At 43.3% G+C, this 23,634-nt stretch overlaps 1 long non-coding RNA gene across 1 annotated transcript in view; it reads left to right on the forward strand.

The window, feature by feature from the left end:
- Positions 1 to 18,735, forward strand: part of LOC129705317 (uncharacterized) — a 41,759-nt gene extending 23,024 nt beyond the window's left edge. The window contains exons 3-4 of the long non-coding RNA XR_008724879.1: positions 10,762 to 10,849; positions 17,856 to 18,735. This is a non-coding gene — a long non-coding RNA (uncharacterized LOC129705317). The remainder of the gene's footprint in view (positions 1 to 10,761; positions 10,850 to 17,855) is intronic.
- Positions 18,736 to 23,634: the final 4,899 nt, after the last annotated feature.

Genomic DNA, 23,634 nt, shown 5'->3' on the forward strand with positions numbered 1-23,634 from the left:
GAGTTCTAATTAATCCAATGCAGTCAGGAGTTGTCAATGAGAGGGAGCAATTACTTTCAATCATTCAGTCCTCGAATGCAGTCTGCCGAAACCAATTCAGTTTTGACCCGATGTCATAATTGAGGAGCCATTGACCTTTCTTAATCTCCAGGCATACACAATGAGCCATAAAGCTTAATGTGCAAGATGAGCTCAGTGTCAGCAACAAGCTATCAATGATTTGTTTTAGAATGTGATGAAGCCATTTTCCAAAATTGAATACAGTTTCAACTCTCTCTTTCTTGTCACATTGGCATCATCAATTTGTGACAATTGTGGTCATAGTGAACTTTTCATTTCTTTCCTTTTCCGTTTTACAGAGTACAGCATGGACATGGGCTCTTGGGCCCACCGAGTCCATGCTGGCCATCAATCGTCCACTCACACTAGTTTTATGTTAACCCACTTTCACATCTACTTCCCACATTTTAAGGGTAATTTGCAGCAGCCAATTTACATAGAATACAGAACATAGAACAGCACAGGAACAGGCCCTTCGGCTCACAAATCATGATGCCAACACCAATTCTTATGCCTAAGCATAATCCATCTCCCCCCAATCCCTGCATTTCCATTCGCCTATCCAAAAATCATTAAATGCCACTATCGTATCAGCTTCAACCACCACGCCCGGCAACGCATTCCAGGCAATCACCACTGCATGAAAAAATTGTCCCGCCTATTCCTTTTAAACTCACCCCCTCTCACTTTAAGTTATGTATTCTAGTATCTGATTTCCAGAGCCGCAGAGAAAACAATCCAAATCTGTCCAACCTCTACCTATAATTAATATATGTCCACCACTAATTTTCCACCATCCTTGGTTCCAGGGCCCTACTAGATTATTCATTTTACTGGATCAACAGAGGTCATGGCCTCCGAGAGAAGTCTCATGGTTCTGAAACAGCCCTCCCAGCTGCGAGAGGCAGAGATACCGGCCCACAAAGTCGGCCTCGGATGTCGGCTATGGGAACAGATCTGCCGGCTCTGGCTGGGCCAGAGTCCCAGAACCCCGGCCGCAGGAGGAAAATTTGACCCATCGATTGGCTGCGGAAGTCCCGATGTGGTCAAGAGCGGTGGCCTCACCCGGCCTATGCGCCACCTTTATGGGGGGGCTTCTGTGGCGGTATTTCAGATGTGCTCTTGTAATTTAGTCTGGATTAAAGGAGGCGCTGGGCTTCCAGTTGCCAGAAAATCAGTGTTTTGCTTGTACCCTCAAATCCAGGCAACATGCTGGTAAACCTGCTCTACACTTTCCCAAAGCCTACACATTCTTGTTGTGATGAGGTGACCAGAATTGCAAACAGTCCTGCAACTGCGGCCTCACCAAAATCCTATAAAGCTGCATAATGACTTCCTGACTCGTGAACCCAATGACCTATGACAGAACCAAGCAGACCATATTAATTCTTTACTAGAAATGAACACACAAAGCTGCACGTCTTTGGGATGTGGGAGCCACCAGGAGCACCCGGAAAAAAACCCTTGTGGTCACAGGCAGAATGTGGAGCATAGAGGGCATCACAAGCGTGTAGAGGACATCACTCAGAGGACCTGTATAGATAGTCCTTTCCAGAGAGTAAGGAGGCATCAGGGTGGCCCAAGACGTAGCGGTAGAGCTACCGTCTTACAGCGCCAGAGTCCCGGGTTCAAACATGACTACGGGTGCTTTTCTGTACGGAGTTTGTACGTTCTCCCCGTGACTTGCGTGGGTTTTCACCAAGATCTTCAGTTTCCTTCCACACTCCAAAGACATACAGGTTTGTATGTTAATTGGCTTGGTGTAAATGTAAAATTGTCCCTCGTGTTTAGGGAAATGTTAATGTGTGGGGATCATTGGTCACTGCAGACACGGTGGGGTGAAGGGCCTGTTTCCACGCTGTATTACCTTATATTGTACCCCAGACTGAACTTAACTATCACACACTAACATTGCCCTTTCTTTGAGGTATTGTTGACCTTCAACTATTTTTTCAGCACCATTTCTTGGGATGTTCCTCAGAACCACTCTCAAACTTCCTTGCCAAATCTCTAAGTGAGTAAGAGTTAGAGTTTCCTTTATTGTCATTCAAACTTTTACTTTGAACGAAATTGCGTATCTTGCAGTCATGACAGAAAATAAAGTAACAGAACACACAATGAACACAATTTAACACAAACATCCATCATAGTGAATCTCCAGGCACCTCCTCACTGTGATAGAAGGCAAAAAGTCTTAAAGACTTATCTCTTCCTTGCTTGCTCTCCCTCTGCGTTGAAGCGATCCAGGTTATCGATGTTGGGTCCCCCACCGGGTGATGGCAAGCCCCACGGCCGAATCCAAGCTCTGCGAACGGGCCGATTCAAACTCCACGACCCGGGGCGGATGAAGCTACCACGGCGGGGGCTCCAACACCAAGACCCGGAGCGCGGCCTTGCATCACCCGGCGCGGCTTCATAATTGCCGCGGGACTTATTTACCATCGCCCGCCAGGGCCTTTGACTCTGACATGGGGAGGAGAACGAGGCGTGCAGAGGAGAGATAAGACTTTGCCTTCCATCACAGTGAGGAGGAGATTCACTGTGATGAATGTTCGTGTAAATTGTGTTGTGTCTTGGTTCTTCTTGTTTGTATGACTGCAGAAACCAAATTTTGTTTGAACCTCTGGGTTCAAATGACAACAAATAAATTGTATTGTATTGTATTGTATTGTAAATGGAAAAAGCCCCTATGGCCCACCGAGTCCGTGCCGACCAGCAATCATCCATTCACGCTAGTTCTATCCTACACAGTAGGGGCAATTTACAAAAGCCAATGAACTTACAAACCCACACATCTTTTGAATGTGGGAGAAAATCGGAGCACTCAGAGAAAACCGACGCAATCACAGGGAGAATGTGCAGACTCCATACAGACAGCACTTGTTGTCAGAATCAAACCTGGGTCTCTGGCACTGGAAGGCAGCAACTCTATTGCTGTGCCACTGTGCCACTCCTGTGCCACCACTGTGTGTTGTAGAGGCAGATACGATAATGGCATTTAAGGAACTTTTGGATAGGCACATTATATTCAGGGAATGAAGAGATATGGTTTATAGGCAGATTAGAGTTGGTCTTGGCAGCACATTCGGCACAGTCGATATCGACCGAAGGGCCTGTTGCTCTTCTATGTTCTATGTTCTGTAAAATGTCAACAGGTTGTATCATTGCAAACCACAGTGTCACTGACTTGGCAGGACTGAGGATGCTGCAGATCAATGGCAAAATAAAGACAGATATGTTTCATTTTTATTACAGAGTGCTACATTATCGAAAGTGAACGATGGAGCTCTGAAAGTAATTGTAAAGCATTTATCTATTCAGCTATTTTGGCTGCTGTAATAAAGAGGAAGGGCATAATATGTGTGATTTAGAATTGTCACTTGAACCATGCAATTGCAAAATAGTCCTGAGATCATTTGCTATTTGACAATATCCTTAAGTGTGTTGAAGTTAGCTACTGCACTATGGGGTATTGTGTTTTGGCATATCACAGATTAACTCATTCACAGAATTGCAAAGCTCTAAAGGCCATTCAATCCATAATGTTCGTACTAGCTCCCTAAAAGAATGATACGATTGGTCCCCCTCCCTCATCTTTCCTTAATTATTTTATGTTGTTTGCTTTAGCGTGCTTCAATTTGCAAGATATTAGAGTCAAAATGATAGAGTCACCAGCATAATCAAGGATGAGTCGCACCCTGGCCACTTCCTCTTATCCCCTCTCCCATGAGGCGAGAGGTACAGAAGTGTGAAAATGCACACCTCCATATTCAGGGACAGTTTCTTCGCATCTGTTATCAGGCAACTGGACCTTTATATCACCAACTAGAGAGCAGTCCTGACCTACCATCTATCTCATTAGAGACCTTTAGACTATCTTAAAACAGATTTTACTGCTCTTTATCTTGCATTAAACGTGATTCCCTTTATCCTAGACGGTTTGATTGTAATCATGTATAGTCTTTTCGCTGACTGAATATGCACGCAACAATAAAGCTTTTGACTGTACCTCAGTATATGTGATAAAAATAATAATTAAAAAAAAAAAATAATAATAATAATAATAACAACGACAACAACAACAATAACAATAATAATGTTTCACTGAGCACTGAAACAAGCCCTTTGTCCCAACTTGTCCATGCTACCCAGGATGCCTATCTATCCAAAGCCCTTTTCTTGCATTTGCCCATATCCCTCTAAACCTTTTCTATCTACACACCTGTCCAAATGTCCTTTAAATGTTATGATTGTACCTGCCTCAACCACTTCCTCTAGCATCTCGTTTCTGTATACCTACGTCTCGCTGAAAAAGTTGCCCTTCACGTTTCCATCAAATCTTTCCATTCCCATTTTATTATTAAATTAATTTTGTACCGTTCTTTCAGGCAGCACTTTCTAGACCGAATAAGTGCATGCAACGTTATTTTTATTGCATTTTTATTGCATTTCTGAGTGAACCCAAAGTGTTTCAATGATCCATGGTACAATGGTTAAATGTGGATTTTACATTTTTGAAATAATTTAACTGTGATCAATGTTTATGTAGCCTTTCATCCTTGCTCCCCCCCCAGAGTTATTAATAACCTTCTGTTTACTATTATCTGTACACCGTGGATGACTCGATTTTAATCATGTATAATCTTTCTGCTGACTGGATATCATGCAACAATAAAGCTTTTCACTATACTGTGGTACATATGACAATAAACTAAACTTAGTAACTAACCATTCTCCCATTTGTCTAACAAATGGGTGCAATAAAGGACACCTCCATTTCCTGATCAGTTTTACTGCACATGGCCTGGTTTACAACCTCTTATGTTTTTCTTTACTCCAGCTAGCTATGTCTTGTAATCTAAGCATTTCTTAAGTCTATTTATTGGGTCACCTAACATGATTCTTATGGGCCTGTCCCACTTAGGTGACTTTTTAGGCGACAGCAGGAGACTATGGTCACCTTCATGGTCGCAAGGAATTCCCGCATTCTGGGAACTAGTCGCGACCTCATTAGTGGCGTCTAGAATGAGGCCACCATGGAGAGTAGCGAGAAACCTTGTGCCGTAAGTGGATCGCCAGGAGGTCGGATGTTCGCGTAGGTTGTAACTGGTGCTGACCGGTGAATTTCATTGGCTCATTGGGAACAAAAAGGTAAGCAGTACTTTTCAGAACCAAGGATAACCGACCGGTAATGTTAATGTTAAATGTCCGCCGAGCTTCACAGCCGTGTATCTCTGGCTTATTAAAAGTTGTCTCCACTCCTTCTCCCCCCCATTCTCCCCCCTCTTCCCCCCACCCCTCCCCTCCCCCCCCACTCACCCCTCTTTTAAAGGACTTGCCGTACACTGTGCAAGCCGTCTTAATTAGAGCACCAACCTTCCTGTTCATCGCGGTGTGTGTCTGGATCACCTTGGCTTTGCACCATGGGAATTTCTTAGACAGCGCTCCCCCACTTGCCCTCTCCCCCGCCTGCATAACGGGCCAGTGAAGGAAGCGATGTGTTTGTCTGTGTTCCACTCTGACAGTCGCCGTTCCAGTTGCCAGTTTTTCAGGCGACTGCCGACAACTTGGCAGTCGCCGGCAGTCCGCTGAAAAATTGCCTAAGTGGGACAGGCCCATTAAGTTTCCTTCACTATGCTGCCCCCTTATTCCCATCATACTTCCCCAGTATGTAAGCTCTTGGGTTAAACAAACTGCTCATCTTTCTTATAATTTACTGAATTTCCTACATCAGCCATCATCCTTTTGTTGCTGACCGTGACACGACTTAGCAGAATTCACCTAATCTTTTTTTATGTTCTTTTCCCTATGGTCTTGGAAAAAGTCCTCTGGTTTCAGAATTCCTTGCTGGAAACTCCCCATCCAGCCCTTCAAGAGTTTTCAGGAGAAGCAGGAGGGGCATTGGCCACTATCTACCCTTCAAACAACACCAGAAAATCATATTACCAAGTCACCCTTTGCATCCTAAAATGACAACAAAGATTACACTTCAGCAGTATTTCATTGACGATGGAGCAGTTTGAACCTATATGAAAAGCACTATATAAAAGCGGTCTTAATCCTTCTCAAAGTAAGATGTTGTGACTTATTTTGAGAGTCTCTCAGAACCTTTCCCAGTCCCAAGAACCTCAAGTGGCTACTAAAGATATTGTCAACAAACGCACTGTCATCTGCAAAAAAAACGTTATTGGTAAATTTACCATTCAGCTGCTTTTGCAAACAAGCTATTGATTAATTTTTTCAAGGTCTCATTCTAACACCTTCTTCAGGGCAGCAGTGATTTTATACACTTCTTTATCACCCATCGGCCTCCTGCATTCCAAGGAAGAAAGTCTTAGCCTGCCAAACCTCTCCCTATAGCTCAGGTCCTCAAGTCCTGGAAACATCCTCACACATCTTCTCTGCACTACTTCCAGCTGAACGACATCCTTCCTGTAGCAGCCTGACCAAAAGTGAACACAATACTCCAAAATCTACTTGTTTGTAAAATTAAACAATAGACAATAGGTGCAGGAGTAGGCCATTCGGCCCTTCGAGCCAGTACCGCCATTCACTGTGATCATGGCTGATCATCCACAACAGGTACCACTTTCCTGCCTTCTCCCCTTATTCTTTGACTCCACTATCTTTAAGAGCTCTATCTATCTCTCTCTTGAAAGCATCCAGAGAATCGGCCTCCACTGCCTTCTGATGCAGAGAATTCCACAGATTCCCAACTCTCTGGGTGAAAAAGTTTTTCCTCATCTCCATTCTAAATGGTCTAGCCGCTTATTATTAAACTGTGGCCCCTGGTTCTGGACTCCCCCAACATCGGGAACATGGTTCCTGCCTCTAGCATGTCCAATCACTTAATAATCTTACATGTTTCAATAAGATATCCTCTCATCCTTCTGAATTCCACTGTATACAATCCCAGTTGCTCCATTCTATCAACATATGACAGACCTGCCATCCCGGAAATTAATTTTGGTCTCAAATTTGGAGACCAAAACTGCACACAATACTCCAGGTGTGATCTCACTGGGGCCCTGTACAACTGCAGAAGGACCTCTTTGCTCCTTTTCTCAACTCCTCTTGTTATGAAGGCCAACATGCCATTAGCTTTCTTCACTGCCTGCTGTACCTGCATGCCTACTTTCAGTGACTGATGAACAAGGACCCCCAGATCTCATTGTACTTCCCCTTTTCCTAACTTGACACCATTCAGATAATAATCTACCTTCCTGTTCTTGCCACCAAAATGGACAACCTCACATTTATCCACATTAAACTGCATCTGCCATGCATCTGTCCACCCACCCATCCCGTCCAAGTCACCATGCATCCTCATAGCATCCTCCTCACAGTTTACACTGCCACCCAGCTTTGTGCCATCTGCAAATTTGTTAATGTTACTCTTCATCCCTTCATCTAAATCATTAATGTTTATTGTAAATAGCTGCAGTTCCAGCACCGAGCCTTCTGGTACCCCACGTACAATTTTCATCTTTGTTTTCATAGCATTGTCTCTTCCTATCTCTTCCAGTCGATGATCATCCAAGATGTGCATTTCCGAAGGGAATCCACCCACGTCTCTTTATTTTTTCTTGATACCCAAAGCAAGTCCCTTAATCTCTTCTGCGTCCTTTCCGCTGTTCCTTGTCCATGAAAGACTTGCTCGAATCTGATCTGACCACTGACCTGTTGAGCAGCAAAATCACATTTATCGCTGACCATTGGCTGACTAAAGCATGTAACTTGCAATTATCGTACAGAGATGTATAATTTAAATGCTATGAATAATGAATGTGCATCTGTTAATTAGCCTTGTGGTAAAGTCACAATGTCTTTTCATGATTCTGTGTCAAGCTGCCTTGCACAGAGCAGGGGGGAAAAAATCATGAAGACTGTACTAACAGAATACAAAAGTCATGGCCAACCTGGGATCACTGTGACTTCTGGTAATTAGTATGTGCAAAGCTGTGTTATTGCATTTCCATACAGAATTAGAATGAACTATGCATTGAAATAGATTACAGTAAATTCAACAGCATTATAGAGGAAATGCTGCTACTGAGTTTATGCTTCCAATATGTCTGGGAGAATAGAATATCAAGCTTAGTTTGAAGAAAGACTGCAATTGTTATAGATAGATGTGAAACTGCTTCATATCTAAAGTAAAAACAGAATCCTTTGGGAACACTAAAGGGCAGCTCTGTGGCGCAGTGTTAGAGTTGCTGCCTTTACAGCACCAGAGACCCAAATTCGATCTTGACTACGGGCGCTATCTGTATGGAGTTTTATGTCCTTCCTGTGACTGCGTTTACACTGGGTGCTCCGTTTCCTCCCACACTCCAAAGACATGCAGGTTTGAAGGTTAATTGGCTTCTGTAAATTGTTTCTAGGGTGTAGGATAATACTTGTACATGGGTGATCACTGGTCGGCGCAGATTTGGTGGCCATTTAGATGATATAATTTTTCACTAGCCAGAAATAAAAGGCTATTTGACCCATCTACACTTGGCAAGGCCACCAGCATAATCAAGGACGAGTTTCACCCCAGTCACTCCTTCTTTTCCCCACTCCAAGACAGTTTTTTCCACGCTGTTATCAGACAACTGAATCATCCTATCCACAACTAGAGACGGTCCTGAGATATTATCTACATCACAGAAGACCTTCAGACTATCTTTAATCGGACTTTACTGGACTTTATCTTACACTAAACGTCAAAAACCATTACCATGTATCTGTATACTGTGGGCAGTTCAATTGTACTCATACGTAGTCTTTCTGCTGACTGGTTAGCAAGCAACAAAGAGCTTTTCACTGTAACTCAGGACACATGATAATAAACTAAACTAAACTAAACTCCTGCAGAACTGTTCCTAGCATGCAAGTGAGTGATTGAATATGGGGGAAGTTGATGGAGAATATGTAACAGAGAAAATTGGCAGTGGGATGGAGTTGCTTTGTGAATTGCCACAGACTCGATGGACTGAAATAGTCTCCAACTGAGTCTTAATACACAAATGTGGGAAGCTATGGATCACAGGGAACAATTATCATAAGGAGAAGCAAAGGTAAGTTTACTGAAAGAGAGACAGCTTTGGAAAAAAACAATGAGAATGTGAAAGGGGCAAGATAAGGTTTAAAAATCCATTGTTTGTTCTTTGTTCAGTTTAGTTCCGTTTAAAGATACAGCATGGAAACAGGCCTTTCAACCCTGAGTCCCTGCCGAACAGCGATCACCCATACAGTGGTTCTATCCTACACACTAGGGGCAATTTACAGAAGCTAATTAACCTACAAACCTGCACGTATTTTGAATTTGAGAGGAAACTGGAGCACCCAGAGAAAACCTATGCGGCCACAGGGAGAACATACAGACTCCATGAAGATAGCATCTGCAATCAGGATCGAACCTGGGTCTGGTGCTGTGAGGCAGCAACTCTACCAATGCACCACTCTGGCACCGCTGCACCTCTCCAAAAGGTGTGGTTGTCTTAATCTTCTTGGTACACACTGAACCACGGAGGAGATGCATAATGGCGTGTGATCAATGCCAGTCTGACATTGGACAATCAGGAGTAGCATAGTGGCACAGCAGTAGAAATGCTGCCTTACATTGCCAGATATCCAGATTCAATCCTGACTACAGGTGCAGCCTGTGTGGAGTTTGTACATTCTCCCTGTATTCACGCAAGTTTTCTCCGGGTGCTCCGGTTTCCTCACAAACTCCAAAGACATGCTGACTTGTAGCTTAATTGGCTTGGGTAAAATTGCAAATTGTCCCTAGTCATGATATAGGCTGCTGTTTTGCGGCATTGCCCTATGTTGATCAAATTGATGGTTGGGGAATCACTACCTATGGCAGTGATCACAACTCTCTGTAATCTCCTTCATTTCTGGGCGTTCAAGTTGCCAAACCAAACAATGATGCAACCAGTCTGAAGAAGGGCACCGGCACATAACATAACCCATCTTTTCCTCCAGAGGTGCTGTCTTTGGTATAAGGCAACATCTGCAGTTCCTTGTTTCTACACTGATGCAAGTCAGTATGCTCTCCAGTAAGCAAACTGTTTGGTTCCATCACGGTCTGGTACGGCAACTCAAACACCCAAGAACGAAGGAGTCTACAGAGAGGGGTACACCTGTAGAAGTTCATGAGTCTGAGTATAGAAAGGATGACAACAACCATGGTGCTACAGAGGAACACAGTCTAAACGGTAAATGATTAACAGTGACATAAATGTTGTATAAATTCCACAAGTTCACAGATGAGCAGGTGAATAACTATTTCCCCAAAGTCGGCACTCTGTCATTCAGAAATACTTAACTAACCAAACCAGCCTGACTCAGCTCAGAGGCACAAACGTTTGCTCCATACATGTCTATGCTGCCTCATCTATTTTTATTACCACCTTCTTACTGGGTTACAACTGTTGGGCAGACTGCACTGTTTAGACCTCCTTTGCACTCCATTTACAATTTGCATTCTTCACAGTCGATTTCTCCTCAGGGTCTCAGATATTATTTACTCCACAGTCAACAGCAGTAAAATAAATGACCTGCTTAGCAGGTTGCTGCTTGAGGGAAGTTGCTCAGTGCAATTTGGCCGTCTTGTTTCCAATTTTGCAAAAGCGATTATTCATAGTAATGGTGATGATGAAACAACAGGATTGTCGTGTAAGCCCCTCTGAATCATTAATGTTCCTTCAGGAAAGAAAATCTCCCATCGTCAATCAACCTGACTCTGGACTCAATCTCAATGCTTGACTCTTGACTACTTCTGAAAGGTCCTTGAAAGGTAATGATGGATGACAAATAAACAAATAAACTACAAACAAATGATTTTGCTGAATTTCATGTTTGTTCCTTCCTCGTTGTCTTCACTCCTTTCTTTCTCTCTCTGTCTCTCCATCCTTTTTCCTATTTTTCAGCCTTTCACTTGGCCTTTCAAACCAGGATCTTGACAAAATGACAAAATGCTGCAGAAACTCAAAGGGTCAGACAGCATCTCTGGAGAACATGGATACGTGACCTTTTGCTTTGGGACCCTTCTTCTGCCCCCAACTCTCTTCCAGCATTCTCTCCACCTCCCCCCCTCTCCACACCATAATCAGTCTGAAGAAGCGTCCTGACCCATTGAGTTACTCCAGCACATTGTGTCTTTTTTTTAGTAAACCAGCATCTGCAGTTGTTTGTATCTTCTTGACCTAACAATTATACTTAAATAATTGATCTTGCAAAATTATAGAATAGTCCATATTGAGTGACACAAGCAGCTTAAATGTCCCACATTTTGCTTGTGCAGCTTACAACACACCAGTATAATCCTCCATCGCCACTCCCAGCAGTCGTTCCACGCACTCACCACCCTCTGTGTGAAAAGACATTTGCCTTGCACATCTCCTTTAAACTTTGCCTTTCTCATCTTAAAGCTATACCCTCTAATATCCTGGAACAAAGGTTCAGACTGTCTGCCCTAACTATGCCAACTATGCCAAGCTTGCCCAAGATTCCAGCATCTGCTTTTTCGCATCACGGAGTTATACAGCACCGAGAATGGCCCTTCAACCCAACTTGGCCACACCAAACAAAATGCTCTATCTATGCTAGTCCCACCTGCCTGCATGTGGCCCATGTCCCTCAAAACTCTGTGGATAGAATTGAGGAATTGTATGTGGTAGAATTTCACCTCCACGTGAATAGAATTGAGGAATTGTAAAGCTAATAAAACACTAATGGGAGTTATCTACAGGCTCCCAAAGTAGCCTGGATATAATGTGCAAGTTGCAGCAGGAGTCAAAATTGGCATGTAACAAAGGTAATGACACTGTGGTTATGGGAGATTTCAATATGCAGGTAGACTGGGAAAATCAGGTTGGTTCTGGACCCAAGAAAGGGAGTTTGTAGAATACCTCCGAGATAGATTCTTAGAGCAGCTTGTACTCCAGCCTACTAGAGAGAAGGCAATTCTGGATTTAATGTTGTTTAATGAGCCAGATTTAATTAAGGAAGTCAAGATAAATGAACCGCTAGGAGGTAGTGACCATTGTGGTGATAAGTTTTAATCTGCAATCTGAGGTTAAATCAGAAGTATCAGTGTTGCAGTTGAACAAAGGAGAATATGAAGGCATGAGAAAGGAGTTGGCCAATGTCCACTGGAAATGGAGCTTAGCCGGAATGATGGCAATAACAGCAATGCAGGAATTTCTGGGCATAATCCAGAAGATGCAGGATCATTTCATTCCAAACAGGAAGAAAGATTCTAAGGGGAGTAAGAGGCAACCATGGCTGACAAGGGAAGTTAGAGATGGAATTAAACAAAAATAAATGGTGTATAACATAGCGAGAAGCCAGAGGATTGGGAAACTTCCAAAGGACAACATAAGGTAACAAAAAGGGCAATACGGGGTGAAAAGATGAAATATGAGGGTAAGTTGGCCACAAATATCAATAAGGATAGTCAAAGCTTCTTTAGGTATGTTAAGAAAAAAGATTACCAAAGACAAATGTGGGTGCTTGAAGGCAGAAGCAGGTGAAATTATTATGGGGAACAAGGAAATGACAGAAGAGTTGAACGGGTACTTTGGTTCTGTCTTCACTAGGGAAGACACAAACAATCTCCAAGATGTACCAGAGGACAGAGGATCTAGGGAGACAGAGGAACGGAAAGAAATTTGCGTTAGGCGAGAAATAGCATTGGGTAGTCTGATGGAACTAAAAGCAGATATATCGCCAGGGCCTGATGGTCTGCATCCCAGGGTACTCAAGGAGGTAGATCGAGAAATCATGGAGGCATTGGTGATCATTTTCCAATGTTCTATAGATTCAGGATCAGTTCCTGTGGATTGGACGGTAGCTAATGTTATCCCACTTATTAAGAAAGGAGCGAGAGAGGAAACGGGGAATTATAGACCAGTTAGCTTGACAACGGTTGGGGAAGATGCTGGGGTCAATTTGGTTAGCAGTAAAGGGATTGGCTCAAGTCAGCATGGATTTATGAAGGGGAAATCCTGCTTGACTAATCTTCTGGAATTTTTTGAGGATGCAACAAGTAAAATGGTTGAAGGAGAGCCAGTGGATGTAGTGTATCTGGACTTTCAGAAATCCTTTTATAAGGTCCCACACAGGAGATTAGTGGGCAAAATTCGAGCACATTGTATTGGGGGTAGGGTATTGACATGGATAGAGAATTGGTTGGGAGACAGGAAACGAAGAGTAGGAATAAACAGGTCCCTGTCAGAATGACAGGCAGTGGCGAGTGGAGTACCACTAGGCTCGGTGCTGGGGCCGCAATTATTTACAATGTATATTAATGATTTAGATGATGGGATTAAAAGTAACACTGGCAAATTTGCAGATCCCACAAAGCTGGGTGGCAGTGTGAACTGCGAAGAGGATGCTAGGACGTTGCAGGGTGACTTGGACAGCTTGAGTGAGTGGGCAGATGCATGGCAGGTGCAGTATAATGTAGATAAATGTAAGGTTATCCACTTTTGCAGCAAGAACAAGGAGGGAGATTATTATCTCAATGGTGTCAGATTAGAAAAAAGGGATGTGCAACGAGACCTAAGTGTCCTTGTTCACCAGTCACTTAAAATAAACATGCAGGTACAGCAGGCAGTGAAGAAAGCTGGCCTTCATTACAAGAAGATCGTAATGAGTGTATTTGAGTATAGGAGTAAAAAGGTCCTTCTGCAATTGTACAGGGCCCTTGTGAGACCACATCTGGAGTATTGTGGCAGTTTTGGTCTCTTAATTTGAGGAAGGACATCCTTGCTATTGAGGCAGTGCAGCGTAGGTTCACGAGGTTAATCCCCGGAATGGCTGGACTGTCATATGAGGAAAGATTGGAAAGAATGGGCTTGTATTCACTGGCATTTGGAAGGATGAGAGGGTATCTATGGAAACATATAAAATTATAAAAGGACTGGACAAGCTAGATGCAGGAAAAATGTTCCCAATGTTGGGGGAAGTCCAGAACCAGGGGCTACAGTCTAAGAATAAAAGGGAGGCCATTTAAAACTTCAAGGAGAAACATTTTTTCACCCAGAGATTTGTGAATTTGTGGAATTCTCTGCCACAGAAGGTAGTAGAGGCTAATTCACTGGATTAATTTAAAAGAGAGTTAGATAGAACAGGCTCGAAGGGTCAAATGGCCTGCTCCTGCACCAATTTTCTATGTTTCTATGTTTCAAAAACCTTTTGTGTCTTTGTACCTGTCCAAATGTAGGCTTTAGATTCTAGTGATCAGGATAAGATCATGTGCATTATTCTGTATTATCTGTCCATCATTAACACATCTGATACGTTCAGAAAACATAAATTTGAGTTGAACATTTGTTTTCAACATCTTAAATGGAACATTTGTTTTCGAAACTGCCCATGTGATGCAAACTTCAGCGGTTACTTTCTGAAGTAAAATCTCCAGATAATCATCGTAAACTCTGAACAAAAGGCAATAGCATTGCATTAAATGCTAACCTTCTGCCCACATGTCATGTTTCTCTCACATCATGAAGGAGACTTCCTTGCTACTGTCACATTGACAACGACAGATGAATCTTTCAGAACCAATGGATCTATTAGATGACCTCTCCGCAGTTCACCAGCTCTCTGAATTCCATTTGCGATTTGTCTTTTTTTTCTGGACAGATCTGTGTCCGAGCCAAGGGTTATCCCTCAATCACCAGAACTAAAACCAGATATTCAGCCATTAACAGCACACAGCTGGTGAGATTTATCTGCGGACAGCTTGTACAGAAGCGCACAACCAAGCTCTACCTCCATAGCCTGAGTGGCACAATGGCCCCTCGGTAGAGTTGCTGCCTAGCAGCGGCATAGATCCGGGTTCGATCCTGACTACAAATGCTGCCTGTACAGATGTTTCAAATTCTCCCTGTGACCACAGAGTACTTTTACCAAGGCATCTGCCTCCTGCTTTAGTATTAGTTTCAAGCAGACCCTTCGGCACACCGAGGCCAAACCTTCCAACAATCACCCATTCTCACTCTGTAAACGTTATCCCAGTTTCATATCCTACACCCTCAGGGCAATTCACAGAAGCAAATGAACCTAAAATCCTGTACGCTTTTTGAATGTTGGCGGAAATCTGGAGCACACAGAGGAAGCCCACGTGGTCACAGTTAGAAGGTGAAAACTTCACACAGACAGCACCCGTAGTCAGGATCAAACCTGGGTCTCTGGTACTGTGTGGCAGCAACTCTACCGCTGCGCCACTGTTTAATGAGGCCCAGTTTAAGTCATAAACTGGTTAAATGTCAGTGATTCTAGTCCCTTGGCATCACGCCACATAATTTCACGTGCATAGTATTTGAAATAATTATGGCATTGTCTGTTTAGAATGAAGTGGACTAACCAGGGACCATGACTACGGCTCTCGACATCTGTAGTCTTTGAGTGCTTCAGCTTTTATATCCGTCAAGACACACGACAGCTTGCATCTTGTAGACCAGTCTTTCACACTCAAGAAACATGCCAGGAAAGTGCTGCACCAAACATCAAATATTAAGCAATTTGAATAAATAACTCAGGAAATGCAGTTGCAGGAGAAATTATAGTTTGCTGTTGCTTCCTCCAGGTCCAATTGCAAGCTATAGAGCTCTGTAAAAAGGAGTGCTTGATTATCAGAACCACTGGTAAAAAGAAATCAGATTCATTAGCTTGTGCTAATCCCACTGAACAATGGAGGTGCGCTGAGGCATTATACTCAGCATTAGATCAATTTGAATACTCATGCACTGCATGCAAACCAACCTCCCTTCTATTGACTCCATCGACACTTCACGCTGCCTCAGCAAGGCAGCCAGCATAATCAAGGACCAAGGACCAGTCTCACCCCTGTCACTCCCTCATCTCCCCGCTCCCATCAGGCAAGGGGTACACCAGTGTGAAAACGCACACCTCCAGAATCAAGGACAGTTTTTTCTCAGCTGCTCTCAGGCAACTGAGTCATCCTATCACCAACTAGAGACTGGTCTTGATGTACCATCTACCTCATTGGAGACCCTCGGACTATCGCTAATCGGACTTTACTGGACGTTATCGTGCACTCAACATTATTCCCTTTATTCCGCATCTGTACACTGTAGATGGCTTTATTGTAACAATGTATAGTCTTTCCACTGACTGGCTAGCATGCAACAAAATCACTTTTCACTTTACCTCAGTGCACATGAACTAAACTAACTAACAATAAACAAAATCAACTATTGGGCTCCCTTCTCTTTCTCCATGCACTTAATATTTCCCATCAGGCACAGTGGCGTAGCTTGTAGAGTTGACGCCTCACAGCCCCAGAGTACCTGGGTTCGATCCTGACCTGTGCAGAGTTTGTACGTTCTCACGATGACTGCGTGGATTTTCTCTGGGTGCTCCAGTTTTCACACACACTCCAAAGGTCTACATGTTTGTTGGATAATTGGCTTCTGTAAATTGTAAATGATCCCTGGTGTGTAGGGTAGTGCTCGTATATGGTGATCGATGGCCGGCACAGACTCAGTGGGCTGAAGGGCCTGTTTCCGTGCTATATCTCAAAAGTCCAAAGTCTAAAAGAATGCAGGGCTATGTTTTACTGAAAATGCCCCCAATCTATTCAGATAATGCTCCCAATCTGTAGACTGTCCTCGTACAATATCTTGGACTGTAAGAGTGAGAATATTGTTTGATTAGGGACCGACCCCGGTTCCCTTCGCACCGGCGTTGCTCCTCGCCTGTTGCATCCGTCGTCACCACCATCATCGGTTCATGGTCTTCGGGAGACGAGCAGGGGCCGGCAGGGCGGGCTCCACCACCCTGGCCGCAGACTGATGACCGACTCTGGATCATCTCTGGGCTATGGAGATGAGAACGTATCTCTGTGTAGATTGTCCAGGTGTTTGGGTGAACACTTCCAGCTGGTTATTGTATCCAGGCTGACTTCACATTTATCCCAAGTAGTGTAACTCAAAGGGCAATTAATTAAAACTTTAATCTCGAATGAGTTCACCCCACAGGTGAGGTACCTGTTCAGTTCACTGCCTTAATTTTAATTTTCATAGCGGTTCTTTCCTTCACATCTCATGTACCTCCAACTAGGATCGTAAATGCGACAGCAGGGTCCAGAGGAGGTTTATGAGAATGATTCCAGGGATGATTGGATTAATATATAATGAGCGTTTGACAACACTGGGCCTATACTTGCAGGAGTTTAGAAGGATGATGGGGTAATTCATTGAAATTGAATAATGAAAGGCCTGGATAGAGTGGATGCAAAGAGGATGTTTCCAATAGTGGGAGTAGCACCAGAAGGCACAGCCTCAGAATGAAGGAGATGAGGAGGAATTTGTTTTAGCCTGAGGATGGTGAATCTATGGAATTCATTGCCATAGCTGATATTCGGTATTTTTAAGGCAGAGATTGACAGATTCATGATTAGTAAATGTGTCAAGGGTTATGGGGAGAAGGCAGGAGAATAGGGTTGAGAGGGGAAGATAGATCAGCCATGAGTGAATGGCGGAGTCGACTCAATGGGCCGAATGGCCTATTCCTGCTCCTACGACATGAACTTGAGTAAGAAACAAGCTGCTGCAGGTAATCAGCAGCATTTGTGGAGGGGAATGGTTGTCAAGATCCATCTTCAGACTGATAAAGTAGTGGGAAAATAGCTGATGTGGTGGGGGAGAGGTGGTGGTGAGAGGAAGGGTGAGAGGAAGGTGTGAGGCAACATCTGGCAAATGATAGGTGCAGATACAAGGAACTGCAGATGCTGCAATCCTGAAATATTAACTTTGCTTCTCTTTCCACAGATGCAACCTGACCTGCTGAGTGCTACCAGTATTTCCTCTTAATGCTTAAGATGCAAAAGGGGACTGACTATCATGGGTCTGGTGGTATTGGTTTCATGAGGAATATTTTCAAAACAACTTGAACGGCACAGTGACGCAGCGGTAGAGTTGCTGCCTTACAGCGTTCGATCCTGACAGCGGGTGCTGTCTGTACGGAGTCTGTATTTTCTCCCTATGACCACATGGATTTTCCTGGGTGCTCCAGTTTCCTCTCACACTCCAAAGACGTACAAGTTTGTAGGTTAATTGACTTTAGTAAAAATTGTAAATCGTCCCGAGGATTCGGTGGGTCGAAGGGCATGTTTCCACGCTGTATCGCTAAACTAACTAATCTAAACATCTTGAGAATGCACTGTGATTCTTTGCAATGTGCCATCTGTTTTTAGTTAAAATCCATAAAATATATCTTTGGCAATGCAGCTCTTCACCCAATATCGATCAAGAGCCAAGAGACTCTAGAGAGTGAAGGGTGCTTAATTGTCACATATACTGACAATAGAACAATGAAATTCTTAGCAGCAGAGTAGCCCTGAAAGCAGAATACACTTTGGTAATAAACACTAAACAAAAAAAATCAATAAATCAATGATTTATCCCTGACTACAGGCGCTGTCTGTATGGAGTTTGTGCGTTTCCCCTGTGACCGCATGGGTTTTCTCCGGTTGCTCTGGTTTCCACACATATGCCATAGATCTACAGGTTTGTCGGTTAATTGGTTTTGGTAGTGTGCAGTGTGTGACAATGTAACGGGCTGATCGCTGGTCGACGCGGATTCGGTGGACCGAAAAAAGACTGTTTCTACGCTATATCTGTATACAAAACTAAACTAAATTACCACAACAATGGTAAGAAACACAAAGAATTCCCCACCTCACCCTCCCCTGTGCCCACATAGACTTGCACCTATTTCTCCCCTCCCTCTCTCCTCCACTCACATTCCTTCCACTAGCTTCACAATTCACAACTATTCAATCTTTTTCTCACAACACTTTTTTCCATCTTTGGGCTTTGTCCAACCATAGTCCTATCAAACCCTCTAACCACCACCCCTCCCCCACCCCCTCTCCCCTTGTCTATGTTCACCTAATACCTGCCATGCTTTGTTCTGCCCTTCCTCTCTTCCAGCTTTCTTCCCCCCCCCCCCCTACAATCAGTCTGAAGAAGGGTCCTGACCCAATATGTCCCCTATCCTAATTCTTCAGAGATGCTGCCTGAACAGTTGAGTTACTCCAGCACTGAGTCTTTTTTTTCACCTACATCTTGCCAGGCTTTGTTCCGCTCACACCTCTTTTCCAACCTTCTCCCATTACTGCAAGCAGTCTGAAGAAAGGTCCCGACCCTAAACATCCATTCCCTTCTCAGATGCTGCCTGACCCCGATGAGATCCTCCAACACTTTCTGTTTTATTCGATGTAATGCAAAATCACAATGCATTACAAGGTTTATTTCTGTCCACCTTTTTTACATGGGCATGGAACAAAAGAATGGAGGTCTTGCTATTATGAATGGATGAGAGTGTCATTAGCTCATTGACACCCCACCACACAGCTGTTCCCTTCAATGGAACTGTATTCTCTGAGATCTCAGGGTGAAGCCAAAGAATAAAATATTATTTTGCCAGCTCGTGGTGGGGTCTTAACCTGCAAATGATTAACTACCCCTGACAATTGCTCTTAGAAATGTCAGGAGATGAATAGGAAATAGCAAGAGGCCTCTGTAAATCGCTTCATATTTGCAAACCTGAATTAACAGCCAAGATATATTATACCTCACAGTTTCCCCTCTTTCTCTCTTGTTTTTTTCTTTCATTGCAAACAACATCGGTTGACATTTGTTAAAGTTCTCCGTCATTATACCTCTGCCCTGTGGTGTCACGGGCAGAGTGAGACGCCCACTTTTTTATATCTTTACCACTCATGTTGTGTCATAGAATCGGAGCGCAGTACACAATGTAAACAGGCCCTTCGACGCAACTTGTTCATGCTGACCCAGTCATAAGACAATCCAACACAGTGGCGCAGCGGTAGAGTTGCTGCCTTACAGCTCCAGAGACCCAGGTTCGATCCTGACTACGGGTGATTGTCTGTACAGAGTTTGTACATTCCCCCGTGACCTGCTAGGTTTTCTCCGGGTGCCCCAGTTTCCTCCCACACTCCAAAGACGTAGAGGTTTGTAGGTTAATTGTTTTGGTATAATTGTAAATTGTCCCTAGTGTGTGTATGATGGTGTTACTGTGCGAGACAGCAGGTAGAGCTGCTGACTCACAGCACCAGAGATACAGGTTATGTTTAGATTTTTTTTTAATGTCATATGTACTGAGGTAGAGTGAAAAGCTTTTATGTTGTATGCTATCCAGTTAATGAAAAGACGATAGGTTATACAATCAAGCTGTCTAAAGTGTACAGATACAGGATAAAGGGAATAGTGTTTAGTGCAAGATCAGTACAAGTCTGATTAAAGAAATTCTGAGGGTCTCAAATTAAGTAAATGAGAGGTCAGGACCGCTCACCAGTTGGTGAGAAGATGGTTCAGTTCCTGACCGATCCTGACCTCGGTGCTGTCTGTGCAGAATTTGTACATTCTCCCTGTGATCACGTGGGTTTCCTCTGGGTGCTCCGGTTACCTCCCACATCCCAAAGACGAGTGGGTTTGTAGATTAATTGGCCCTCTGTAAATTGTCCCTAGTGTGAAGGGAGGAAGTGGGATAACATAGAACTAGTGTGAACAGTTAACCGATGATTAGAGTTGGCTCAGTGATCTGAAGAGCCTGTTTCCATGACGTATCTCTAGACTAAACTCACACCTTGCTGAGATTCAGGCAACACAGCCACTTTCGTGACCATATATCGGAAAGAGAAACAGACCCTTAACTGTGAACAAAAGTAAATAAACTTATGCTGGTACATTTTTTTTTGATATGAGGCATATATACTGGTTATATATACACACACAAAGTTTGGGGAATAAATGAAAAATTAATTTTAATTATTGAACTATCTGCATTTACTTGCTCTTTGCAACAAGTTCCAGCAAGCTGTTATATTTTTAGTGCACCAAAGTATAATGAAAAGCTTTTTGTCATGTGCTAACCAGTCAGCGAAAAGACTACACATGATTACAATCGAGCCGTCCGCAGTGTACAGACACAGGGTAAAGGGAATAATGTTTAGTGCACGATAAAATTCAGCAAAGTCCAATTAAAGATACTCCAAGGGTCTCCAATGAGGTAGATGAGAGGCCAGGACCTCTCTTCAGTTGGTCATCAAGGATGAACTAGCTGGAGCAACTTGGTTGGCATGGACGAGTTGGGCCGAAGGGCCTGGTTCTGTGCTTGTGACTACCTGTTCCTGTGCAATCCTCTTCATGAGCAGATTTATGGTTAAGAATGTTTCAAATTGATATGAAATATCAATTCACTGGGGCAGGTGGTACTAGTGTAGATGGGGCATCTTGGCTGGCATGGAAAAGTTGGGTCAAGGGTCTTTGTCCATGCTGTATGAATCAATGAATCTAAATAGATAGACTTCCAGCAATGCTCACTGGAGCTCACTTGCCACTCAGGTTCCTAATACATCTTTCCCCTCTCACTTTAAACCTATATCCTCTGGTTCTTGATTCCCCTACCCTCACGATACACGACTATTGCACTGTATACTTGTAAAACGGGCTCTGTTGGAAGCTCAAATATCTTCACCAAATTGAAATTCACAGCAGGCACTTTGTTTCCACGTGACTTTATATATTCAGATCCTTTCGGCTTCTCCATAAGGGTTTGTGAAACCTTTGGTAATTGGTTGTGCTGTTGGAAGCTTGTGATTTGAAGCTTGTTGCCTCTCTATTTCATCTCCGCACTCTCATGCAGCAGGGAAGCCAATTGGCTAAGCACCCATTTACTCCAATCCTATGCCAATTCCATTTTATTTTCGCCCATATTCCCTTCCATTCCCTCAAATTATAGCTAGATTTCAAAGTTCCTTCCACAGGTGATAGGCGTGTAGAAATGCTGCCACATCAGTGGTTCTTGGCAGAAGAGATTCTCTTTTCCTCTTGCGCAGCTGGTAGAGTTGCTTCCTTATGATCACCTCAGCGCTAGAGACCCGCCTGTTATGATCCTGACCCCCAGGTGCTGCCTATGTGTAAACAAATGCGCCATTCTCCCTGTGAGCGGATTTAGTTCAGTTTAGACAGCGTCAGTCCTGGCCCAAGGAGCTGACCATTTGCCATACACTAGCTACCCTATACACTAGGGACAGTATCCAATTTATTTGGAATGTTGGAGGAAACAGGATTACCTGGAGAAAACCAATGCAGTCACAGGGAGAACTTACAAACTCAACACAGGCAGCACCCATTGGCTGGATCGAACCTGGGTCTCCAGCACAGTGAGGGAGCAACTCTACTGCTGTGCCACTGTGCCACCCAATCGATTGTCAGCATGGACTCAGTTGGCCGAAGGAGCTGTTTCCTGGCTGTATCTTTAAATTGTTTGCGCCTCTTGTCCTCGCTTTCTCAGATGGGCTATCACTGTTTTTTGTCCAATGTCAAACATCGATTCGATTCAATGTTTATTCTTCCCTTTGTCTATCCAGGATTTGCCAGGATGGAATTCTGGGGGGGCTTGCTACCTTGCATGTTTCCTAACTAAATAGATTTACAGTTTGAAATGCAGACCAAAAAGACTCTGATATAAAGCTCATCATTCATCAGAGCACGAATAAGGTTCTGAGAGCAAATTGTGCAAGGTTAATCTAATTACACCTCCTTGTATTCGAAAAAGCAATTGAAAACGTTGATAAACACTTACACTTAAAAACAATTCTTCCTCGCCACTATTTTCTTCAGTAAACACTTGAGGTAAATTTTGATTATCTACAGATTTACATTATAAATTGGGATGCCTGAGATTTATTTTTAGGTTTATGCAAGATTACAATGCAGAAATAAATCATGAAGGCACACAGGTCTCTGTCCCGTACACAAACTTCCACTCCTCGGGTGAAAGGAAGAAGGGACCCGACCCAAAACGTCCCCCATTCATGTTCTCCTGAGGTGCTGTCTGACTTGCTGAATTATTCCAGCACTCTGTCTTCTCCACCACTTTAAATCAAAAAATTATAAAATGCTGAAAATCTGAAATCAAATTATAAAATGCTGGAACTTTTCAGGAGGACGGGTAGCATGTGCAGAGGAAGAAATGGGATAAGGGATCAGCCCTTTGACTTGCAAGCTTAGTCTTCACCATTTAGGTTTAGGTTAAGGTTTATTATTGTCACATGTACCAAGGTACAGTGAAATCATTAATAGATTATCGTACCTTCATTAATTTCCTTGCACCCTACCTTCCAGATTTAACCCAGAACTCTATTACTTAATGGAGCTTACATATGTCTTTACATATGTCTCTGCAGGTCCTTACATATGTCTAAACTTGAGAAACATTGCATGCGTTAACTACCTTTCACAGTAGCACAGATCACAGCTGCTTTGCTCCCTTAAGTAGTAGAGTTCTGGGTTAAATCTAGAAGGTAGGGTGCAAGGAAATTAATGAAGGTACGATAATCCATTGATGATTAAACTATCTAACAATAACTCAGAGCCAAAACAAAAAAATGAAAATGATTCAGAAGTTACTTTCCCAGAGGGAATTTGATGTGTTCAGTCCTAAACTCGGGACAATACTGAAAATCCATGAGGCAGCACAGTGACACAGCAGTAGAGTTGCTGCCTTACATTGCCAGAG

The sequence above is a fragment of the Leucoraja erinacea genome, chromosome 17 (genome assembly GCF_028641065.1).
Source record: "Leucoraja erinacea ecotype New England chromosome 17, Leri_hhj_1, whole genome shotgun sequence".
Taxonomy (NCBI): domain Eukaryota; kingdom Metazoa; phylum Chordata; class Chondrichthyes; order Rajiformes; family Rajidae; genus Leucoraja; species Leucoraja erinaceus.